The sequence below is a fragment of the Tupaia chinensis genome, unplaced genomic scaffold (genome assembly GCF_000334495.1).
Source record: "Tupaia chinensis unplaced genomic scaffold, TupChi_1.0 Scaffold000178_1, whole genome shotgun sequence".
NCBI classification, from domain to species: Eukaryota; Metazoa; Chordata; class Mammalia; order Scandentia; family Tupaiidae; genus Tupaia; species Tupaia belangeri.
The window spans coordinates 655,360-656,320 of record NW_006159653.1 but is presented as its reverse complement, the minus strand read 5'-3'; positions in this window follow the sequence as shown (position 1 = coordinate 656,320).

Sequence of the window (961 nt, the reverse complement as noted above, 5' to 3'; positions counted from 1 at the left end):
CGGGGCCAGGGCCCCCCCGGCCGCCCGCGCCGCGGCCGGCAGGATGTGGTGCCCTTGTGGGGCGGTGTGGCCAGGGTGGCTGGGAGGCTGCTGTTCTCGCCATGCCCAGGCCCCACGCTGCCTTTGGCACCTTGCACCCTCGGCTCCTGACCCTGCAGCCCTCCTCGCCACTCCAGGGACGAGGAGCCAGCTGGGGCGGCCACAGGTGAGCCTGCCTGGCCCCACGTGGGACTCACCAGTTGGTTTTGGTCAGAACACACCAGCAAATTCCACGGCCATGAGGCAGCCTCTGGGATAGACCCAGTGGCAGGGCAGAGAAGGGCAGCAGCGCCCTGTTCACCACCTGCCGTGGCCAGCCCAGGCTCCTACAGTCCTGGGACCAAGCAGGCAGTCACATGCCTACCTCTGGCAGAGGCTGTAGAGGCCACCTCTGCGAGCACCAAGGTCCTCGCATTGCCAGCAGCGCCCCAGCCCAGGGACAGAACGTGGTGAGGACAGGCAGTGGGTGGCCTGGAGCCTGTGGCGGAGTGGGCCACTAGGTCAGGCCTACCTCCGCGGTGGCAGGCACTACGAAGGAGCCCACAGTGGTTCTGCAGCCACTCAGAGGCCCAGATGGTGACCCACTGGTCCCCACTGGCAGCTGGCCACATGTCTGGGTCCTCTGGTGCCAGGGCTCCACACTGGGATAGGGTGGTGGTGCTTCCCACCAGCACCCCCTAGCCCCTCCCCACCGCCTCACCTCTGCTGCTTGGACAGCGGTCACTCAGCACAGGAGAGGTTGCCCCAATGTGGAGGCAGCTTGCATCCAGGAACCTGCCCTGGTCTGCAGAGATGATGGGTGGGTGGAGACCACCCACTGTCCTGAGCCCCCGCCAAGGCCTGCCCTGGCTGGGCAGTGACAGCACCCGGCCCCATCCTCACTGTCCATGGGCAGGCGTGGCCGACAGCGCACAGGCATGTG